General features: G+C 40.4%; 1 long non-coding RNA gene across 1 annotated transcript; it reads right to left on the reverse strand.

Moving 5' to 3' along the window:
* Positions 1-1,794: 1,794 nt before the first annotated feature.
* On the reverse strand, positions 1,795-21,215 carry LOC132210090 (uncharacterized). Its single transcript, XR_009446282.1, has 4 exons — positions 21,084-21,215; positions 9,535-9,621; positions 5,422-5,517; positions 1,795-1,897 (listed from the first exon to the last, which is right to left on the reverse strand). It is a non-coding gene; the product is annotated as an uncharacterized LOC132210090 (long non-coding RNA).
* Positions 21,216-23,808: the final 2,593 nt, after the last annotated feature.

Consider the following 23,808-nt stretch of genomic DNA (forward strand, 5'->3'; position numbering starts at 1 on the left):
GTAAAATCAGCCTTATGTCTCTCCTGTTTGATGATAAATCTCCTGCGAGGTATTGTGAGTAACTCAAAAGAAAAATCTTGCAAGCAACAAAAATGGAATGAGTCCTTTTTGAAAAGGCTGTATTATTGGGAGGGGCTTCAGGTTTGACAACCTTCAGGTTGTCATGATGATGGATTAGAACTCCAAGGTACCGTGGACATTTTTAATTTACGATTTCAAAATCAGTGTTTTTTATTTCAAAAGGATGACTACAGGCAATAAAAGAGTGCAGGTGAGGATTCACTGCTTTCTGGTAAGGCCTTGCCTTGGATCCATGGAATGTTGCACTGTAGAGTGTCAGGCAAACATCAAAGAGAGTGAGAGACATAACTGGAAGAGATAATGAGGTGACTGACTATCTTTGCCCTCTCAGCAAACAAAAATCATCTCTTGCAGATATTTCTTGTGTTTATGCCCTTCTAGGACTGTTCAAAAAGTGCACTAAAACCTGACTGAAACCTTGGTGAGTGGGTACTTGTAGAAGGAGTTATGCTTTTGGAAGAAAGAATGCTGGTGTCCTGAGATTCATGTGTACCAGCCTGGGTTCACACATACTAGCCTGGATTAGTATGAAGGTGGCAATCAAAGTGTCATCCAGTAATCACCCATGCATTGCAGGTAAAACAAACTGTCTCACTCTACATGCTGATATGTTGGGGGACCTCATCTAGACCCTGATTATAACAAGATCTACTTGCGTTGATAACTCCAGACCAGTGGTGCAGTGCAATAAGTCTCCTTGTGGTAAGCCTGCAGCATCAGTTAACCTGCACACTTTTAAACCAATAAATTCAGAATGTCCAAGTTTTAAATCATTTAAAATGATGGGGGATTTATAGCATTATTCGGAAAAAAAAATCACAGTTTCACTGGTTAATTCAATAGATGTTTTTTCTTTAACTCAAATGGAAAATAAAACCTTAAGATTTTGTTTGCTACATGCATCACATTTCACAGCTGCCACCTAACATGGCACAGGCAGGCCAGCATTCAGACCTTAAACACTGCAGGCAAGAGGGTACAAGAGACAGCAGAATAGTGGGTTGCATTCACTATCGTTTTCACTTTTCCACCTGGCAGAGCCACAGTTAGCAAGAAATGACATCAACAAAGCTTGGGATCCAATGGGACTCTATTTCCCTGTGGGAGACATTCAGGATGAACCATCTTGCAATAAAACCATGCTCGAATAATTTAGTCACACAGTGACTGCTAGCTGCAGGTTTTGCGCAGATTTTGATTACATGGTCCATTTAGAGAAAGCTAGCACCTGACTAGTGTGACAAGAAGATGACAATTAAGTGTAGATCTGCATGAAAATTGTGTGGAACTAAAAAAAAGTGCAATAGGCAGACACTGACAGTAAAAGGGACAGTTTCAGATCGAAAATGCATTGCAAAGGACTGGTCTTTAGTTAGAATAAGGTGACAGTAAGCAAGAAGTGACAATAAAGGGGATGACAGGAGGTGGCATCAAATATACATTATTCAATAAGTAAATCCAATTTTTCCCTCTAAAACTGATGATTGACTTCATGCTGTAGGAGGTGTAAAGCTATGACTTAGTGAAAATTAATTCACCCCATGAAAAGATAAGGCCAGAGTTTCATAACGCCACAGTGAGTTCACACTCCAATTCATTTTGCAGCGTGATTTCATTTCTGGGAGAGTTCTCTTAAAAACCACTGAATTCCCAATCCCAGCATTGCGGACGTGGAGAGTGAGTCACCCCATACAGGAAGCTGGGGAATTGCTGCTCCTTTCACTTCAGGTGCCTTTTGATAACTTGCTAAATTGCTCCTCGTAAAGCACATCAACACCAGTTTCTGAGAGTTCCATTGGTTTTCTGTCTGGGATGGCTGCAGGGGACAAAATGAAATAAGTGGGTGTATTTCCTCGCTCTGTGAATGCCAGCAAACAGGAAAAAGAAGGTCCATATGTGGTTAAGACGTTGAAACATTAAATCTCATCTGTCAGGTATTTACTAAGGAAGAGAAATCCAAATACAGAAAAGCCTCAAAACTTGTGCACACAGTTACCCTCATGGCTTTGATTAGTTAATCTTCTCAAGGAGATCAAAAAGCTTGGATTCCATGACGAAACTTATTATTGGCTTTAGCCAAGGGCTGCCTTAAGAGAAAAATTAAAAATCAGAAGTAGGTAGGAGAAAGTGGACTATCCTCAAATTCATAAATCCTCAAAAAAACGGTCCATGACATCAGAACCAGTAAGCAACATAAGGGATCTTTAGACACATTGCCATCAGAGGGATGAAATTGGACACAAAATTACTGGTTGATTTATGCAAAGCCTATTACAAGGTGTTTTTGAGTAGGTTTAAAAAATAGTAGTAAACTTGTAAACGTACATACATATGACACATACAAATGTATGAACAAAACAAGTTTAGTCTACTCAACCCTTTGAGACTGCTCCACCATTCAATATGATCATGGCTGAGATGGCAAAGAATGAAAAATGAATAAATAAAAGAGCTCATCTTCTCCTCTCTGATGAAGGGTCGAGGCCCGAAATGTCAGCTTTTGTGCTCCTGAGATGCTGCTTGGCCTGCTGTGTTCATCCAGCTCTACACTTTGTTATCTTGGATTCTCCAGCATCTGCAGTTCCCATTATCACATCTTCTCCTAAAAGCTGCCTTTGTCCTGCTCATACCATGTGAACCTGTGGAATTGCATTTTAGAGGCAAGAAACAGGTGGTCAAATGTCAATATGTGCACTAATCTTCTGGAGTGGGAAGTTGTTCCCAACTGTAAACTATTCAGCATGTTTGAGTGAACCCTCATGCCACAAGAAGGTTCTTTTGAACAGAAAGAAAAGGATTAAAATCACTGCCATCATACTTTGGAGGAGAGAGAGCGAGAAACAGAATGAGAGTGGAGTATGAAGTCAGAAAGGACACAAGTTCAACAGATTCATCTAATAGAAATAATCATGATGGCTATCAAAGGCTTCATAAAAGCAGTTGTCATAACTCTATTTTGTAATCTTCATAATTCCAGACTCGATTCCCTCTAGTATGGAAACAGGTCAATTTGCTTATCAAGTCAACACCAACCCTCCATCCCACTCTGCCCTCTCCTATCCCTGTAACCCTGCATTTCCTAAGAATAATCCACCTAGCCTGCACATCCCTGGACACTGCAAGGCAATTTAGCATTGTCAATCACCTAACACACACATCTTTGGACCGTGGGAAGAACCCGAAGGAAACTTGTGTAGACACAGGGAAAACTTGGTCACCCGAGGCTGGAATCAAACTGGGTATCTGGTGCTGTGAGCCAGAAGTGCTAACCACTGAGCCAACATGCTGACAAATGTCCATAGGCCATGCACTTAAATACCAACTGTTCACTGCCATTTGCAACATATCTCATTTTCAGCAACTTTTTATTTTACACAAATTTGAATGGTAAGGATGGATGCGCCTCCCACTCATTAATATTGCCAAGATCTCCTTAAATATTGCAACACCTTTCCTCCATGTCCATTTTCTATCTATCAGGGTTCACTTATATTTCAAGATCTACATTTTTTTTGTGGCAGAAGGGAAGGTCTGGACTAAAGGTAATTAGCAACTCGCCATATTTCAGGGCGACCTAATTATAGTCAGATTAAGAAAAGTCACTGGGTTGACAGGATATAGCACTGACTGAAATGGTGACCATTGCTGGAAGGTGAAAAGCTGGATAAAGAATAAATTTTCAGTAAATAGCCAAATCTGATTGATCAAAGGAGGCCTATCTTCTCCTGACAAAACGGATTTTTTATCTTATCTGCTTTTTAGCAACAGAACTGTTTTAGCTGCAATAGTAAGACAGATTTTCCTGTAATGGGGCCTTGGGGAATTTATACGTTACAATTGGCAAAGTGATTCAAATCTGCAGAATTTATGCAATGTCATGTCAATTGTTAGATCTGGGCACTATGCTCAGGGAGATTCATGAGGTCAACTTTCTCTCCATCTGCCATTAACATGGGTGTGAAGAAGGGTCATCGGCCAAAACAGTGCATGGTATGGCAGTTCAGAGCACTTGGATTAGGACATTTATCTACATTTCAGCTGGGTCAATTTGGCTATAGTAGAGGCTGAGATTCATGACTAATCCGCATTCTGAGAACCTCTTCTTAACATCGTCAAACACTTCTTAACCTCTATGAACAATACAAAAGGACATGAAAGACTTAAACAGCATAGTGGAACATTGAATACAAAAGGGATGTTTACTGACTGATCTAAGTAGACAGAAACCACACCTACCTTTGTCGACTATAACTTGTAAAATCTGCTTTCCTCAGGAAGTATTTGTAAATGTAATTGCCTAGTACATTGTTTCTTTTCTATCAGTTAAAAGGAGTATCAGTGATTCTTAAGCCTTAGGAAAAAATTGCAGCTTCTACTTGTCAGCTGATAAAAGGGCAGAATTTTGTGCATAAAAGTTTCTGCAAATATACTTATTGTATCTGTGTAATGTTGTCTCCTTTGTATGTAACAAGTAACTGACACTTACATACTACCCACAAGCCTGATCCTGGTATAGTTAACTAATCTATTTCGGAGTAGAGATAAACATGATCCTGAGTTAGAAATAATTTGGATATTGCTGATAAAAAAAGAGGTGTTGCTGAAGCTTTTGTGACTTTCACTCATCTGCTCAAATGTAAGAATGTCAAAATTCAAACGATCATGACAAGTTTTACTGCAAGAGAAAATAGTGTTGTTGGATGACAAGTCAGCTCTGGTTGCCTGAGATATTGCCATTGGGGAAGTAAAGGTGAATTATAGTCTCCCCATGTGTTTGGGTGATTTGAAAGAATTTGAGAGATAACACCACACCTTCAATGCAGTAAAATGTTCTAACACAGTTCATAGGAACTACTATTAAACAAAATTTGGCACTGAGATACACATAGTGCTGATCAAAATCTTGATCAAAGACATAGGCTTTAAATAGCATTTTTCAGGGTGAGGGTGAGGTGCGAGAAGCAGGGACATTTAAGATAGGAATTTCAGAGTTTATGGCCCACTAGGTGGAAGGTATGACAACAAAGCAGGAGTAACTAAGATGAAGGATTCACGGCAGGCCTGAATTTGAAAATTGCAGATAAGACCTTCCTTGCAACTAGTTCAGTAATTCTAGAGAGGCAATGGTCTAATCGTATTATCATGGGGCTATTAATCCAGAGAATCCGGTAAAGTTCTGGGGACCTGGGCTCAAATCCTGCCATGGTAGATAGTGCAACTTGAATTCAACAGAAATCTAGAATTATCAATCTAGAGATGATCACAAAACCATTGTTGATTGTCAAGAAAAGCCCATATGGTTCACTCATGTCCTTTTGAGAAGGAACCTGTCATATTTACCTGTTCTGGCCTACATGTAACTCCAGACCCACAGCAATGCCCTCTAGGAGATTAAGGATGGGCAATAAATGCTGGCCTAGTCGGGGTGTCCATGTCCTGTGAACGAATGAAAAAATATTACAATATCGTGGTGCACTTTGAGCATCCACAAATCACTGAGTAAGAGAGATAAAGTTATGCAGGTTTCCCATTCCCTATCTTCCTAATGATATATCAGTCTGAATATGAGTCATCAGATATGCTCCTTAATATGAGACAGTAAATCACAAGTATTGTAACTTAATTTAGATTTGACCTTCGGGATAAAATTTTAAAAATAGTGGGAGTTGCATCTTGTTGTTAAGACTGTTTGAAATTGTGCTGGGCCAGTCCTTCATTGTTTAATAAAACCTTAAACAGATTCAACGTAAAAGCAGTACAATTGTGAGACAGAACCCTCTGAGCGGTCGGTGAAGGCAGCCTCATGCAGGCAGGTATTGGACTCTGTCGTCCATACACACCTTTGATGTCTAATGATTAATATCTAATTTCTAATCCCACATGTCTGGAATTAACTGGTATTTTGAAGGGTGTCTAAACTTATGGTACCAAAGCTGTGCCTTCTGGACAAAAAGGGGGAATTCTTCCTAAAAAAGGTCATGTAAAAATCTGTGAATAATTTGAGAGTAAAATTCCATTATCCCATGGTAAAATAGTTTTAAAAAATTGACAAAGCCAGAAGTCACATGGCACCAGGTTACAATCCAACAGGTTTGTTTGAAAAGGTGAGAAAAATTGACACATTGCAATTTTATGTTAGCAGCATGTATTTGGTTGCCTGCAATTCACTCTATAATGTTAAGGTGGAAGACATTTTGACAGTGGCATGGTGTACGAGGGTTAAACTGAATCAATATGTTTTCTTGTTGAGACAAGAGCCAAATGTTAGTCAATTTCCATGCAGAAGGTGGCAGTTCAACCCGGGATGAGAAGAAAAATAATAACAGCTTTTTGTTTCATTATTCCCCATACCTCAAAGCCAAAAACCAAACCTAAATACCTCTTCTGACTTTATCACTAAAGCGGTGCTTTCGGCTGAATATCCATGCTACACTACACTGAGAGATGGGCATTTTGCCAATGTATCCTAAGGTAGAGAAGCCACACTAAATTACCCATAAAAGCAAGGAGACATGATGGAATGTTGTCTTTCAATTTCAAACAGAGTAAAAAACTGCCAGAAGGTTAGTCTCTTCAGGCCTGATTGCAGTGCATTTATCTTAAATCAGATTTGAAATTCGCTCCTGAAGAAGGATTTTTTTTGTGTGTGTTGAACATTGTCCTTTCTTCAACCGTTCTCAGGCAGTCATTTGCACTTTTCTGATTTAATCTGCTTTTAAGCAGAATCCCAGCAGCTACTGGCGATGAATAAGTTTTAAGTGGGTGTGAAGGTAAAATTTGCTAACAACAGGGAAGGCAGCTGTCAGGTTCCCTGATCCCACTACAAAAAAAATGAATGAATATCGCTCCCTGCTGCTGTTATAGAACCTGCAATTTTGATGTCAGCCATAGCTTATTGGATAGCGTTTCTGCCTCCAAGTTGGAAGTTGCGCATTCACATTTCACTCTTGAACGCAATATCAATCTAGATTGGCATCTCATTATAATACCAAGAGATGGGCTGTCGAACATTTGAGATATTGAACTAAAGCCCCACCTACCACAGGAGGAGGTCCAGTGGCACCACTTATAAGATGAGACAGGGAGATCTATCTGGTGTCTTGGCCAACATTATCTAACATTGCTAAACGGCTTCATTTGTCATGATCATAGCACTGTTTTCAGGCTCTGACTTGTTTCTTACTATTATTATCCTTCAAAAAGTATTTCCTTGGCTTTAAAGCACTTGGGAAGATCTCAGGATGTGAAATACAATGTTTCTTTCTTTCTCTTGCTCTCTCTCTTTTTCTTTCCCACTCTCTTTCCTTCCTTTTCTTTCTTCCTCCCACTTTGTGTTAATATTAAGTACTCCTGCAGATATTTCTAGGCTCAACCTGTTTATCTGGCCTTGTATTTAAGCCCCAGACACTGTTAATGGATATTGGCAACAGAATATGCGGAATAGATCCTGGAGCCTATGATGAGATATTGAAACTGTTGGAACAGTACGTGATGCTGCTGTGACTTTGGAACTGCTGACCAGTTCTGGAATGATAGAATCGTACTGCATGGGAACAGACCCTTCATTACAACTTGTCCATGCCAACCAGATACCCTAAATTAATCTAGTCCCATTTGCCAGAATTTGGTCCATATCCCTCTAAACCCTTCCTATTCATGAACCAATCCCAATGCTTTTCAATGTTGTAATTGTACCAGCCTCCACCACCTCCCATGGCAGCTTATTCCATAGATACATTACCCTGTGTGTGAAAAAGTTGCCCCTGAGTTCCCTTTTAAACCCCCCTTGCCTTAAACCTATGCCACCTAATTTGAACTCCCTTGCCCTGGGGAAAATGCTTTGGTTATTCACCCTACCCATGCCCCTTCATGACTTTATAAACTTCTATAAGGTCACCCCTCAGCCTCCAATGGACCAGGGAGAATAGTCCCCAGCCTATTCAACCTCTCCTCAAAACTCCCAACTCTGGCAACATCCCTGGAATTTTTAATTCTGAGCCATTTCAAGTTTCACTACATCATTCCTATAGCAGGGAGACCAGAATTTTATATAGTATTCCATGGTTGTCTCTTATCAACTCTTGATAACTATAGTCTGAAGCCATTGCAATGAGGTTGGCAGTAAATTTTAGTTCTGCCAGCAATGCTCATGTATTAATAACAAATAAAAAGATTAAAACTAGCAAAGTTCCATGTGCTCAGATCACCAATTGAAATAACAGAACTATGCTGATTCTGATTCAGGTAACACTGTCATTTTAAAATCCTTACCCTAATTTTTAAGCCCCTCACCCATCCTCACTCTCACCCTCTCCATTTCCACATATCTTTGCAATGCCTGTTCTTGAACCAACAAGGGTCAAGTCAGGAATGTGTTGGAATGCTCTTCATTTGCCTGAGTGCAACACCAATAATATTCAAGAACTTCAACATCATCTCAGCTTCTGGGTATATTTTTCTGAAATCTTTCCATTCTTGGCCTTCAGGTGATCTCTCATACCAAACTTTTTGACCAAGTGTTTGGTCATCCTTTCCATTTCCTCCTCATGTTAAAAATACCAATTTCCATCTGTATCCATCAATACCATGGATGTTGGAAATCTGAAACAAATACAGACTGCTGGAGAAATTCAGCAAGTCTGGCAGCATCTGTGGTGAGAGGAAGAGAATTAACATTTTGAGTCCAAAATGATCTTAATCAGAAGCAAATTGGTTGACTATTAAGAGTCGATAAAATGAGGAACTAGAGGAGCACAGCCCTAATGAAGAGTCCAGACCTGAAACGTCAACTTGCCTACTCCTCTGATGCTTCTCCAGCTCCACATTTTATCAACTCAGACTTCCAGTATCTGCAGCCCTTGCTATCTCCTAGTTGACTATTAACCTCTTGCGGAGCTCTAGCAAACCACATAGTTTTATGGAAATTAGGGTTGGGAAATTAATCTTGGCCTTGTCAGTAATGTTCACATTCCCATAAAAAATTATTTTCTGAAACCATTTTTGTTATTGTTACACCATTAAAAATCAAAATAAGCTTGTAAACTTAGTCGTTGGCAGTAACTTCTTCCGTTGGTATCCAGTCAATGACATCATGGAAGGCTTCCAGTGTACCATCAGAGAAAGCATGTTCCTTACTCACCCTAATAAAGGCAAGTAGGTGGAACTGGAGGAATAGACAGAGTGAGCAATGTCTGTATCCACTACGAACCAGTAAATGGCCACCATCGTTAGGCCAGAAAGCAAGCCTGCAAGGAAATTCTCCATTTTGCGCTACAATACACCAGATGGTTAGCATCCAAGGCCACACTAGTCTGCAGCTTACTACTCAAATAAAACCTCATGCCAACAGCTGTACAGCTGTGTTATGAAGCTTTATGTAACTGCGGATTTTCACCACAGCCATGGCTTGATGGTGGGGCATGGTACATGCAGGGATATCATTGTTTCACTTACTTGGAGGGTAACAAAATTGTGGGCAGTTATCCAGAACCGCACAGCTATGCCATAAAATATTGTCTTCCACAGCATTTGGTTTTTACACTGGGGAGAAAAGAAAAATGAAAGTATCAATATTTACAACAAAATGTCAATCTTTTCGATAACATTGTGGCACCAACCTTATGGTTTGCCTTCATTCCAGTTGCCAAAACGTGCACTTTGGGAACCTACTAGTGCCAGCATAGTACAAGGGCCTAAGTTCTGGTTTTCCCTCCCTAAACATTTGTCTCTGTGCCTGTCTCTCTTTCTTCTCTTCTAAGATAACTTCTGAACATCTATCTCTTCAACTGAGCCATTTGGCCACCGGTTATGCTAGCAGCGTATCCAGCCCTGTGTTACTTTGATCACATAGCTGGTCAGCACCGTTTCAGGTTTTACAACTTTGAAACTGTTATAGAGACAGATTTTAAGAATTATCTTGAATGACAAGACAGATGTCAGGAAGTAGACAGATTTAGGGACGGAATTCCAGAACTTACAGCGAAGGAAACTGAAGATAACAGCCACAGATTTCTTTCTTTATTTGTGTGGAACGTGAGTGTTGCTGGCTAGCCACTATCCCTAGGTGCCCTTCAGAAAGTGGTAAGCTGCCTTCTTGAATCACTGCAGTCCATGCATTTAGCTTTAGCCACATGCTTTTAAGGAGGGAATTCCATATTTTGACACAGCAACAGTGAAACAACAGTGATATATTTCCAGGTCAGAATGTTGATTGGCCTGGAGGGGAACGTGCACATGTTCCCATATGTCTGCTGCTCTTGACCTTCTGGATGGAAGTAGGCATGGATTTGGAATGTGCTATCTGAGGATCTTCAGTCAATTTCTGAAGTGCATCTTGTAGATAGTACGTTCTGCTGCTACTGAGCATCAGTGGAGGAGAAAGTGGATGGTTGTGGGTATATTGCCAATCAAGCAGGCTGCTTTGTGCTGAGTGGTGTCATGCTTCATGAGTTTTTGGGAGCTGCAGTCATCTAGGAAAGTGGAGAAGTCACATTACATTCCTGACTTGAATGTTGCCAATGGTGTGCAGGCTTTGGGAAGTCAGGGTGTGAATCACTCGCTGCAGTATTCCTAGATCCTGACCTGCTCTTGAAGCCACTGCATTAATATGGCAAGTCCAGTCTAGTTTCTAGTCAAAGTTAACACCCCCCCCCCTCCGAGAATATTGCTAGTGGCATTCGGTGATAGTCACGAGAATGAATGTCAAGGTGTGGTGATTAGATTGTCTCTTATTGGAGATGCTCATTGCCTGCCATTTGTGGGTGCGAATGTTAATTGCCACTTGTCAGCTCAAGTCTGAATATTGTGCAGATCTTGCAGCATTTGAACATAGGCTGCTTCAGTTTCTGAGAAGTCACAAATGGTGCTGAACACTGTGCAATCATCGGCAAACATTCCCATTTCTGGCCTTATGATGGACAGAAGGTCACTGGTGAAGCAGCTGAAGATAGTTTAGCCTAGGACACTACCTGAGGAACTCCTGCAGAGATGTCCTGGACCTGAGATGATTGACATCCAACAACAACAGCCATCTTCCTACATGTCAGGTATGACTCCAGTCACTGGAGAGTTTGCCCTGAGACCCATTGATCCCAGTTTTGCTAGAGCTCCTTGAGGCCACACTTGGTTAAATGTGGCCATGATGTCAAATACTGTCACTCTCACCTCACCTTCGGTGTCCAGTTCTTTTGTCCTTGCTTGAACCAAGTCTGGAACGAGGTCAAGAGCTGAGTGGACATGGCAGAGCTCAAACTGGATGTCTTTGAGCAGGTTATTTCTGGGCAGGTGCAGCTTAAATGTTAAGATGGAGAGTCTTTCATGGTAACCTCAGCTGGTGTGGGAATGGTGGAATAATTAAAACATGGGTGCATTAAAAAACAGAATTGGAGAACTGTAAAGACCTTGGAGAGTTGTTGGCCAGTGGAGGTTTCAAAGATGGAGACTGCTGAAGCCACAATCAGACAAGCTAGACAAGGAGTTTTAATGCTCTCCATGTATTCCTTTTTGCTTTCCATTTTTGAGCCAATTTCTGCTCAGGTCTTTTCAAGCACATTATCATTTTTTTTTATAACAACATAGAGGATGCTGGAGCAACGTATCTGATTTGACAGGATCTGTAAAGAGAGAAACAGAGTTAATGTTTTGAATCTAGCATGTTCTTCTTTAGAACTGAAGATAGAATCAAAACTGAAGTTCTAAACAAGCACTATACTGGACTCAAAATATCGACTTTGTTCCTCTCTTAAGGGGGAGGCAATTGCCTAGTCGTATTGTCACTGGGCTGTTAATCAAGACACCCAGCTTGTGTTCTGGGGACCCAGGTTCAAATCTTGCCACAGCAGATGGTGGAATTGGAATTGAATAAATATGTGGAATTAAGAATCTATTTATGACCAGGAATCCATTGTCAATTTGTTGGGAATATCCCATCTGATTCACTTATGTCATTTGGGGAAGGAAGCTACCATCCTTACCTGGTCTGGCCCACATGAGACCCCAGACCCACAGCAATGTGGTTGACTCTTAGCTGCCATCTGAACAACTAGGGTTGGGCAATAAATGCTGCCCTAGCCAGTGACACCATCATCCTGTGAAGGAATAAAGTCTCCATTGATGCTTCCAGATCTTTTCAGTGTCTCCAGCATTCTCTGTGTTTGTTTCAGATTTCTAGCATCCACAGTATTTGATTTCATATAAACTTGAATACTGTATTCCTTCTTCCACTTTTTAAACACTTGTTTTAACTTGCTTTTCCCTTGGTGCATAGGAGACTGAGGGGTAACATTATAAAGGTTTATAAAATCAATGAGGGGCACAAATAACATGAATAACCGAGGTCTTTTCCTCAGGGTAGGAGAGTCCAAATCTATAACATATAGGTTTAAGGTGAGAGGGGAAAGATTTAAAAGGGGCCTGAGGGTCAAATTGTTTTACACAGAAGATAGTGCCTATTTGAAGTGAGCTGCCAGAGAAAATGCTAAACGCGGGGCAATTGCAACATTTAAAAGGCATTTGGACAAGTACATGGAAAGAAAATGTTGATGGGGAAATGGGCCAAAAACTTGCAAATGGAATTAGTTCAGTTGAGGAAACCTGGCCAAAGGGTCTGCTTCTATGCTGAGTACCCCTATGGTTCTATGACTCACATTTCTAGTGCTGAGAACCAGTTAAGTAAGGACAAAGAAATGTCAACCATTCTACAAAGACAAGAATCTTAAAACGACTGTTCACCTACCAACATCAATGCTCCCAGTAATCTCTATTGCAATGGCCATGATGTTTAACTATTGATCTTCACAAAGAAGTCACAAACTGATCCTTTAAAGATAAAAGTTATCTTTTCAGACTCACTTCTTACTTCCAATCTATGTACATGTGTTGTGTTATTAATCCTTCTCATTTCAATAATTAAAGAACTCAACGTTATTAACTCAAGGACGCTTGGCAAAATTGGTTCCTTTTAAAACGCAGGCTCATTTGGATCTGGAAGAAAAAGGTATACATGACGGAAGGGATCATTTATAAATTAACCTAATTACAACCAACTGAGGGGGAATGGGTGAATAAAGAAAGGGAGCCAGTTCACCCTTCCTCATCCAGGAGCTTGACAGCTTGGGGACTCCCATTTGGACCATGATGAGTTGGGGTATCTCACCTAGGGCTTGGTGATAACAAAATCTTGACCTCTAGCCATTTGCCTTCTCCAAAGAACACTCCCATTATGTCAATTTGGCTGAAGGGTTATTATTAAAATGTTAAACCACCCTTATCTTTCAGGTACTGACCAATGGGTATGACATTTCCAGCAATTCCTACGTTTAATTCACAGCAGTGTCAATTTATGCAAGGGAGTTGCATAACACAGAAGTAAGTCTGCAAAAACGTTGAATAAATGTGCTTTGTTGGTAAATTGTTAAACTGTTCAATTATCTGAGCAAACAAAGAGTTTTCACTGCCTCTTCTTGAGTCATTTTTAGTCAGGTTTGTATATAGGCTGTTCTGCAAAGATGTTGTTTTGCAAAATGTAATAGTGGAATAGCTCAATTAATTAAGGACTGTTGCATACTAACTAGGCTCTGATAGTTCATGACTGGAGTGTCAACATGACCTGTTCCAGTGAGCAGGTGAAAGATTATGATATGCAAGGGTGACAAAGGCACTAGTAATCGACATGCTGCATGACCTTTGTGACCATGGGCCTAAAACTTTATGCTCAAGTAAAAATAGAACAGTTTGTTTGTTGTTCTTTCCTGTTGTGTAGATGAATTCTGAGCCTGTTTTTACTGGTAGCGAGTCAGAACTAAACTAATCATAAAAAATGTTTATTGATGCATTGGTATAAACAACCCCTCCCCTAACAACACTAATCCCTCAAATTGTTCACGAGTCTCATGGATTAGTGGGCTTGATGTCATAGACGCTTCTTCCAACAGTTCTATAGATTAAAAAAAGTGTATGCTTTTATGTACAGTGCTGGCTGCCAAAAAACATTGAATGATATAACACAGACGGAGGCCATCAATCCTCTTCAATTTCAAATATGTTTTTCTTCTCATTCTGTTTGACATGCAAGTTTATTTGAAATCAACCAGTTGGACTATAACCTGATGTCACGTGATTTTTGACTTTGCCCACCCCAGTCCAAGATTGGCACCTCCACATCATGTTTGCATTTGTGTTAGTTATAAAATGTTGAAAATTTAGATGAAAAGACTCTTTAACCGATCGACAATGACCAATTGATTGATCAAAGAGCTAGCCCCTACCAAAACCCTAACTGTAGGGCCCTGAGACTGTAAAGAAATAAAGCAATTAGATATTTTTTAAATGACACATTTATGAAAGCTGGTTAAAATAATCTTTGAAAATTTAGAAACCAATTGATGAATTATTGTCCAAATTTAAATCCCAAAGTAGAATACATTTAAAAATTCACCATCCTGCCTTGGAAATATATTGTCGCTTTTAAATTCTGTTGTTACGAAGATACTAGAACAACCCTCCTTTATGGCTTTGTGGGCCATCTACAGCACATAGAACATAGAACATAGAACATTACAGCACAGTACAGGCCCTTCGGCCCTCGATGTTGTGCCGACCAGCCATACCAATCCGAAGCCCATTTAACCTACACTATTCCATGTACGTTCATATGCTTGTCCAATGATGACTTAAAAGTACTTAAAGTTGGCCAATCTACTACCATTGCAGGAAAAGCGTTCCGTACTCTTACTACTCTGAGTAAAGAAACTACCTCTGACATCTCTCCTATATCTTTCACCCCTCAGTTTAAAGCTATGCCCCCTCGTGTTCGCCGTCACCATCCTAGGGAAAAGGCTCTCCCTATCCACCCTATATAACCCTCTGATTATTTTATATCTTTCAATTAAGTCACCTCTCAACCTTCTTCTCTCTAATGAAAACAGCCTCAAGTCCCTCAGCCTTTCCTCATAAGACCTTCCCTCCATACCAGGCAACATCCTGGTAAATCTCCTCTGCACCCTTTCCAAAGCTTCCACATCCTTCTTATAATGCAGTGACCAGAACTGTACGCAATACTCCAAGTGCGGCCGCACCAGAGTTTTGTACATGGACTGTGGTGGTTCAGGAAGGCAGCTCAACCAGCTCAAGGGTAAGGAAGGACAGGCAATAAATACTGAGTGAATCAAAACAGAGATAATACTGGCTACACAATGCATAAGCAGAGCTCCACAGTTTGGGACAAAGTTTTCCTGAGCAGCCTTTTTTATATTGTACCTCTGCTTCTGAAATTTCTAGTGGAGCTGTCTGACTGTGAGCTGAGTTGGATCTGTAGATATTAACTGGCTGGTGTCTGCATGCAACACAAGTCTTCTTACAGCTCCACTGTGTTCTGAAGTGGATCTTTGAATTAATTACCTGCTTATTGTTGCAATTGAAATTTTCATATTTATGGAGCGAGATTTCAATTCATGCTTTTCATATTCTTGATGAGCTCATTCTTTCTGTTCTGCAATATAGGAAAGCAGCTTTTCTTCAGAGCTTTTGCTTTACCATTTTTTTATCAGATTCTCCACTTCTGTGATTAAGTCAAATGGCCCAAGCAGGATATGTTTGTTCTAAGGTGCAAGGTGTGGGCTGGAGAGGCCACACCTGAAGTGCAGTGTACAGTTTTAGTGTCTTTACTTGAGAAAGGATGTACTGGCATAAGGTGGGGTGCAGAGAAGGTTCACTAGGTTGATGCTGGAATTGAGAGGGTTGGTTTATATGGAGAAATTGAGTATGCTAGGGCTATACTTACGGGAATTTAGAAGAATGAGGGGTGACCTTATAGAAACATATAAAATTATGAAGGCAGTAGATAGGATAGAAGAAGGGTGTATTTTTTTATACAGGTGAATGAAACTAGAACTAGAGAGTGTAGTCTCAAAATGAGAGGGAGCATGTTCAGGACCGAGTTGAGGATAAACTCTTTCACTCAAAGGGTTGTGAATCTGTGAAATTCCCTGCCCAGTGAACGTTTAGGCTACCTTGCTGAATGTTTTTAATGAAAAAGTTTTAGAACAGTAAAAGAATTAAAAGGTTATGGTGAGCAGGCAGTAGGTGGGACTGAGTCCACGAAAATAGCAGCTATGATCTCACTGAATGGTGGAGCAGACTCAATGGGTTGGGGGCCTACTCCCGCTCCTATTTCTTGTGTTCTTATGAAGATTTATTTTTCTCTTGAGTTGCAAGCAGCAGTATCCAGAAGATTTGTCTTTCTTTCCAAGTGACTCCCTGACAATCCAGAAGGTTTGGAAATGGGGTATGTAAGAGATAGTAGGAACTGCCGATGCTGAAGTCTGAGATAACAAAGTGTCGAGCTGTATGAGCACAGCAGGCGAAACAGCATCAGAGGAGCAGGAAAGCTGACATTTCAGGTCCGGAAAACCTTTTCTGAAGAAGGGTCCAGACCCGAAACGTCAGCTTTCCTGCTCCTCTGATGCTACCTGGCCCGCTGAGTTCGTCCAGCTCTACACCTTGTTATCTCTTTATACGATACCTGTAAGATTTATTCCCAGTCTCCCTAACTTTGGTGGGGGATCTGCAGTTTTAACTTAAATTAGAGAATTAACGCAAATACCAAGCCTAAGCCTACATTGAAACTACATGGTGTTATTCTTTGACTGAAAATTTAAATTGCTCACATGGATGTAAATAATCCCATGATATTGTAGACAATAGGGAGATGTACTATCTGTGCCAGAAAATCAAGCCTCCCTCCCCACATTATTAATGGCATCTCTGAGTCAAACAGGGAGAACAACATTGTATCCTGCCAGTTGACTGCTGTCTAACATCAATAGATACCAGTTCTGAGGGCCAGGGTGTAAACATTATTAACCTCCCACAGAACAATACTGCCATAATATTACTAACTTTGTTTCACCATATGATTGGTAAAATAATGAATTAGAATTTCTAAAAATCTGTGAAGTTTACCTGAAGTACGTTTTAAATGTTATTTTTACTCCATAACAAAGATAAAGTATATTGCTTATCCCTCGAATAAATAAATGCAAGTTGTGGTTGTTGAAAAATGTCAACAGTGATAGTGAAGAAGAGAGGGTGTGGATGCAATGGACTTATCCTGACTTCTGCCTCCCCCATTCTAAACCTAGTTTCAACATACAGTTCTGCTCCTTTTTACCTGTCAGAACTTCATCACAAACGCAGATGTATGCAACTGGAAATTCATCACCTACAAACATAACCATATCTTGAATATTTATATTACATGCGTGCCTGTCATGCAAAATGCTTCGTGAATCAAATCCAAATGACACAAATGTCTCAGAATTCTTTTTTCATTTGGTTGTTAATTATTTCACATTCTTCTAAATTTATGGTTTTATATTCCTAATACTTTAGGTGCGCTTTACTTCCAGATTGGAATACAGCTGTGAAATTTATATTGACTAAAAAGTAATTGAAACGTAATCAGCAAGTCCAAACCTAAATATAGGTTATTGCCATCCAGGGCACAGTTAATTCAAACTTAAATATAGGGTTATGTTGGTAAACAGATTAAACTGAAATCTTATGAAGTGTCAGTGTTTGTATTATCATTATCATTATTGGTATTATTAATATGTCGACACCAAAGAAACACACTTTACATGTTATTATTGAGCTTATTTTCAATATAACTTGAGCAGCTACCATTTGTTTATGACTGATAATGATATCTACATATTTTCTAAACTAGAGCATTGCAGATTTGACAACTAACCTTTTCTCTTCAAAAATTTTGTTTTTAACCACATACACTTTATGATGTGGAAGGTGCAGCATGAAAGTAGATCCAGTCGTAACTTAGAAAAGTGAACTGATCATACATTTGAGAAAAAAATTTCAGCCCAAGGGAAAAGATATTTGGGATAATTCAAAGAGCTAGTACAGGCACGATGGGCCAAATGATCTCATTATGTGCAGTATGATTCTGTGACATCAAATGACACAAGCATGCATTATTCTATTATTAACATAAACTGTGTTTAATCTATCATGAACTTTGAACACCGTAAGTTTACCAGTTGTGGCTAAACATAGCCTGAGGTCAGTTAATGTTTTAATTGCTTTTGTGAGCTACACTTTGAGATTGGCAGATACCTGTAAATTACCATCCAGTACCAGAAATGAAGGAATAAAATCATTAGATTTCCACTGCTCTATACAGTAAAAAAAAAGTACTGGCTCACTTCAACTACAACTTCACAGATTGCCTTGATCCCTTTCAATTTGCCTACAGGTACAACAGGTCCTGGCAGATGCCATCTCCCTGGAACAACATTATCCCTGGAACACCTGGACAACAAGGATACCAATGTCGGGCTCTGACCTGTTGACTGCAGTTTTGCCTTCAACACTATCATTTCAAACAAACATCATCCAAACTCCTGGAACTAGGTCCCCGGTTCCCCCCTCTGTAATCGGAATCTCAACATCCTGACCAACAAATCACCATCAGTAGGGATAGACGACAACAGCTTCTCCATAATAATCCTCAACAGCAAAGACCCGCGAGCCTGTGCACTCACTTATCAACGCATGACTGTGTGGCCAAATTCAGCACCAACTCCACCTACAAGCTTGCTGACAACGCCATCGTTGTAGGTCAGATCTAAGATTATGATGAGGCGGAGTACAGGAAGGAGGTAGAGTGCTTAATGCCATGGCATAAAGACAATAATCCCTCCATCAAAGCCAGCAAAACAAACAAGCTGGTCATTGACTTCAGGAAGCAGAGTGGAGGGCATGCCCCCGTTTACATCAATGGTGCGGAGGTGGAGATAGTTGGGAGGGTCAAATTCCTGAGACTGCCGAACACCAACAATTTGCCCTGGTTCATCTGCATTGACACTACAGTCAAGAAAGTACAACAATGCTTCTACTTCACAGGAAGTAGGGCAGCGCAGTGGTTCAGTGGTTAGCACTGCTGCCTCACATTGCCAGGGACCTGAGTTCAATTCCAACTCAGGCAACTGCCTGTGTGGAGTTTGTACATTCTCCCTGTGTCTGTGTGGGCTTCCTCTGGGTGCTCTGGTTCCCTCCCACCGTCCAAAGATGTGTAGGCCAAGGTGAATTGGCCTTGCTAATTTGCCCATAGTGTTGAGGGATGTGTAGATTAGGTGGGTTATAGGGGAATGGGTCTGGGTGGGATGCTCTGAGGGTCGATGTGGGCTTGGTGGGCCAAAGGGCCTGCTTACACAGTGTAGGGAAGCTATGGAAAAGCTAAGGAAATGTGATGTGTCCATAAGCATTCTTACACATTTTTATAGATGCTCTGTAGAAAACATCCTACCAGTTGCATAAAGTCAGAAGTTACACAACCCCAGGTTGTAGCTCAACAGGTTTTTTTAAAATCATAAGCTTTCAGACAGCTGCACCTTCCTTGGGTGATCAGCCTAGCTAAATTGATCTCACTTAATGAAGGAGAAGCACCCCGAAAGCTTGTGATTCCAAATAAACTGTTGAACTATAACTTGATATTTTGTGACTTCTGACTTTGTCCATCAACGTCCAACGCTGGCACCTCCACATTACAGCTGATGTACCACAGCATGGTGTGGCAACCAAAAGCTGAAAGAACTGTGGATGCTGTAAATCAAGAACAAAAACAGAACGTGCTGGGAAAGGTCTGGCAGCATCTGTGAAGAAAATATCAAGAGTTAAAGTTTTGGGTCCAATTACTTTTTTTCAGAACTGATGGTAGCCAGGAAATGGCAGTTAAAAAACAGAAAATAGGGAAGGGGATGGGGCAAGTGTAAAAGATATGATAAAGGATAGAGCCTGAAGGGTGAGAAGAACAGTTAAATGGACAAAGGAGTGTATATTGATCTGGCTAGGAGGGTGAATAGCTGTTAATGGGGACTGTTAATGACCAACAATAGGTAATGTACAATGGCAGGCCATGTACAAGACCTGATGTGTGGGGTAGGGGGCTAGGGCATAGGAGAGTTTAGGCATCTCCAGTGAGATGCCATAACCAGACACATATTCCTCTCCCGTCCCATGCCTGCCTTCTTCAGGGTCTCAGCCCGAAACGTCAGCCTTCCTGCTCCTCTGATGCTTCTTGGCATATTGGCTGTGTTCATCCAGCTCTACACCTTGTTATCTCAGATTCTCCAGCATCTGCAGTTCCTACTACTCCTTCCATCCATTGACTTCATCGATATTTCCTGCTGCATCGGAAAAGCAACCAACATAATGATAGACTCCTCCTGCCCCAGTTATACTCTCCCCCGCCCTCTTCTGTCAGGCAGAAGGTATAAAAGTTTGTGTACACATACGAACAGATTCAAGAACAGCTTCTTCCCCACTGTTATCAGACTTAGAATGGTCTTCTGAAATGCTAACATTAACCTCTCTCTGCACCTTCTCGGCAGCTGTAACATTGTATACTGCACTCTGATCTGTTACCCTGATTGTACTTTTACGTTACGATCTGCCTGTAAATCACATAAGACAATACTTTTCACTGTATCTCAGAATACATGACAGTATTAAATCAAATCAAATCAAATTTCATCAGCCACAGAACTCCACTCATGCTACTAAGTAGAGAAATGTATTTCAAAGATACCTGCCATAAAGGCCAGAAATGCGTGCTTGCATTTAAAATATGAATCAGGACTTGAATTATGAATGAAGTTATAGGTCATTAGTTACATTCTTCCTCGCCTTTCCAATCACTTTTTTCCCATTGAATCAATTCTTGTACAGCATGCGCACCGCACTCATCAGAAAAGGCATAATACGCCAACTTGCTTTTGGGACCCTACACAAGAATTGGATACATGAAAGTGAGAAGGATTTCCCTCCCGTTCGCACCTTCCTTTTCCTGTTATTGTTGTTATGCCCTCTAGTGAAGTTAAGTGCAATGCAATGGGAGAGCTCTACAGAAGGGGAACTGCTCATACAGAGAAGATGATAGTGAGTCTTTCAATTCATAGATGCACCAATGGTCAGTTATATTTACCTACCAGTTTACTCTCTTTGCTCCTGTGTTTTCTGGTTTCATTGACTCATTCCACAGCCAAATCAGCACTGGTTTGTGATTATCCAACAGGAAATGTATCCGCAACCTGGAGGAGATGGTGTCGCTTACTCCTACAACAACCCCTCCCTCATACTGAGAGGTTTTAGCTACATAATGGATTACACATAATGGATGCCACAGACTCAGTCTTGTGATAATCTTCAGGATATTTCCTTTCACGTTTTTGGCCTGGTACCATGAACTGGAACAATTCTGCACTCCCTGCAAGGAGTTTCATTTAGACCATGAAAAGTTCACCTCGGTACAAGTTCAGATCTAAAGAAAGAGACATTGATGTGGAAGGGCTACCAGGGACAATAGCAAGCAAATTGACTTTCTGTTCCCCTGGTCTACTCAGCTTCAAAACTAACATTTCACCATTGCAAATTATTTCTCATTCAGAAGGTGTCTGAGGCTGGACACAAATGTCCTTCAATAGCAAAAGCACGAGAATCACATTTCAAGACGAGGTTAACGCTTTTCTTCAATAGAGTGGCTCAGCGGAAACTTGGGCAAACTCCAAGTTTCCATTTTGTACTTCAAAGTGGAAAATAAAACTAATCACAATCGAATTTCAAGTAAATAGCAGGTCTTGGTAGGAGTGCAGTATAGACTTACTAGATGAATGGAGTCCAAAGGCAAGACATGAGGCATGAATAAACAAACTAGGATTGTATTTCATGAAATCTGGAAGATTATGGAAAGATTTGATATCGCATTTTTTGAGATATTGTGGAAAAAGGTTTGGGAAGATAGAGAGACCACTTTTGCCATTTGATGGGGGTGGGGGGAGAGGTTGAGAACTCAGAAGCATAATCAAATTAATAGAATCAAACCTTTTAGGAGTGCAATTAGGAAATACTTCTTCACGCAGATTTGTCAATTTTAAAACAGGCATTGGTAAATTTTCGCACCCGAAGTAGATATTGGGCAGGGGAGGTATGTAGAATTAGCTCACAATTCAACCATGGTTTCATGACATAGTGGAACACAATCAAGTGGCCTACTCCTGTTCACCTGTTACTATGCCCTTGATTTCCCATGATTCATATGGAAAAGCATAGCGAAACATATCAGACAAGAAGATCTTTACAAAATGAGGATGGTTGAGCTGTTCTGATAAAGTTTACCTCCTGAAGAAAGCTCAGAATATCAAAGTTGTTTGTCAATTGAATCTTCAGCTGTTTGTCAGTGGAGCTTCACCCTCACGATCTGATGTCTAGGTGAGATGTGATGACAAACAAAGCATTCCATCTATGACTCATTGTCTGATTCATCTTGCTACTGTTCCAGTGATAAGTAGCAGTAAACATTCTCCTGGAGAAACCAAGAACTTTTGCTGCTCTATATCCCTAAAGACTTCAGAAAAGTACATTTCACCCCATTCATTTTAGGATTTGTGTGCTACAATGCAGCATGTTCAACAGCAAAAGTGCTACAAATTTGGGTTAACAAGAACAAAAAGGATCAGGAACTGAGAAGGAAGATTTGAATGTAGATGAAAGCCTTGATGAAAGGGAGGAATGTCACAAAGGAGTCACAATATGAGAATTCTGGTTAGATGATTTTGGACTGAGATGAGGATACATCTCTTCATCTAAAGAGTGGTGAGCCTGTGGAAGTCATTACCACAGGATGTAGTTTATGCCAAAACATTAAATGTATTCAAGAAACAGCTAGGAATAGCACTTGGGGTGAATGGGATCAAAGGTTATGGGGAGAAAGCAGGATTAAGTTATTGCATTGGATGATCAGCCATGATCGTGAAGAATGGTGGAGGAGGCTCGAAGGGCCTAATCTCTCATCCTGTTCCTATCTTCTCATGGTCTCACCCTGCTACTATCTTCTATGTTTCTATGTTTGTTTCCACAGAAATTGAAATTTTTGGAAAGGCTCATCAGATCTGACAGCATCCGTGGAAAGAAATCAGAGTGAATGTTTCGGATCAAGTGACCCGAGGAAGTTCTGAGGAAGAGTCACTGAACCCAAAACATTAATTCTGATTTCTCTTCACAGTTGCTGCCAGATCTGCTGAGTTTATCTAGCAAGTTCTATTTTTGTCTCTGCTTTACAGCATCCATTGGTCTTTTGGCTTTTATTGAAGATAGATATATAATTGAGGACATTATGATGAGGTGAAATCTAACTATGACAGACCTAGAACAGAAAATATTGTGGTCTGGGTGCATGTAGAGTAGCAAAGGTGTTACAATTCAAACTATTAGAATAATGGGAGTGGATTATTGCAATTATTAGAATGGTAAGATGCATAAAAATGAAAGTATTATAACTGAAAGCTTCCATATTAAGTGTACATAGCAGAAAAAATAATATTAAAACTGATGGCCTTACAGAGGAAACAGGACATACTCAAACAAAAGCTAAGTGAAATATTCGAAACAACAAAGTGTGGAGCTGGATGAACACAGCAGGCCAAGCAGCATCTTAGGAGCAGGAAAGCTGATGTTTCAGGCCTAGAACATCACCAGAAATATTCGAATGCAATTTTGTTGCTCTTAAGCTGATTCTGCTTTGTCCAATTTTGCATTATATAAATACAGTCACACTGTTTCTGTTTTATGACTTCAAAATACTGTGATCCCTCAGGTGGGGGACTCCCAGTTTGGGCACTAAATCAAACAAATTCCAACAGTCCTGTTTACTGCTGT

Source organism: Stegostoma tigrinum, chromosome 10, assembly GCF_030684315.1.
Source record: "Stegostoma tigrinum isolate sSteTig4 chromosome 10, sSteTig4.hap1, whole genome shotgun sequence".
Classification (NCBI taxonomy): Eukaryota; Metazoa; Chordata; class Chondrichthyes; order Orectolobiformes; family Stegostomatidae; genus Stegostoma; species Stegostoma tigrinum.